Below are 1,472 nucleotides of genomic sequence, written 5' to 3'. Positions count from 1 at the left end.
TAAGAGTTCATTATGTTTCATATGATTTTATTGGTTTCAGTGCAATAATATTGTGAAACTTATTAGGGACAGTAGTCCGCCGAATATCCGATCAGATATCTTAACCCGGCTCTTATTTTTAACATAGTAACCGAAATCCGGTTATCAGGCAAAATTTCTATCTGGCACATCTCTAGTATTACGCCCCACTGTGCTTCGTCGTGTTGTTTTAATTAATTAGCTAAATGCTTCAATAAATTTTTGTTCTATTGTGAGTACCTGTGGAATATTTGTTCAATTTTAAATTAAAGTAATCAGACTTCTGCACACGTATTACATACATACATACATATGTACAGTTTCTGAACACTGATTCATAAGAATTGCTCGCCTATGAATATTAAGACACCTGGCACATTTTTATTTTTACGTCGCTACCCAGTCGGAAAAGTAGTAATGCATTACATGCGTGATAAATGATAGAATTTTTTTCTTATGAGTTCTCGGTTATATTACTGCTAACTATGTCATCTAATGTATTCAAAAAGTTCCAAAAATTTCATATTAAAACACATTCATTTCACGATACTAGGTAATACAAAATCTTATGCCCCACTTTTCTTAGGACATCGCCCTGGGGAAAAAATGCATTTTCGAATGTGAAAAGGGTTTTTTTATTGATTATTTTTTCGATTACTATACATTACATTTTCCCACTGGGAATGCGTGATGCATCATTCACACATATACGATTTCGTCATGATGATTATACGTGTTTACTGTGTATGGTGTTTTTATATGTTTTTACCACGATAAAACGTTAGGGGAATTCGCTCTTCTGTGCATTCATTTTATGTTGTGTAATTCTAACTGCATGAGCGTGTGATTTGTTGTTGCTAGCGGTATTAATATTATATTATTACATTTTTTTTTTTACTTTTATTTAATTACTCCTTAAATAACCGTTATTTCTCGATTTTATGTTATAAATCCAAATTAACAATTGTTTTTTATTTTTATCTAAATAATCCTCAAATAACAGTTATTTTTGATTTTTAAATTATTTGTCTTAGATAACAGTTATCGAGGATTTTTATTTATAAAAGTCATAAGTAGAAATCTGTCACTGTCCTTTATTTTTTAAATCATACCTATAAAAGTCATTTGTATAAGTCGTAGTAAACTTTTGTTTCCCCAACACCTTCTTAACTGCGAAAAATGTTAATGAATTTTATACGAATAATTTAAATAATAAAGGTCGGTGACTGATTTAGGTGACGTTTAAAATATATTCTATATATTTATAAAAAAAAAAGCCTTCAGTAACTTGTTATCCAAGAAATATAATATAAAAATCAAAAATAATTTTTATTTTGGTTTTATAATATTCTTTCATAGTAAATTTTTCCATGACAGTTTTCATCAATAACTCTTATGTTCGGTCCTTGAAAATAAACCTTATTTACAATTACTTACTTTTCCATTTTGTATTT

The sequence above is a fragment of the Rhagoletis pomonella genome, unplaced genomic scaffold, assembly GCF_013731165.1.
Source record: "Rhagoletis pomonella isolate Grant_MI unplaced genomic scaffold, Rhpom_1.0 Rhpom_scaffold_00004, whole genome shotgun sequence".
NCBI classification, from domain to species: Eukaryota; Metazoa; Arthropoda; class Insecta; order Diptera; family Tephritidae; genus Rhagoletis; species Rhagoletis pomonella.
Note: the sequence above shows the minus strand (reverse complement) of the source record.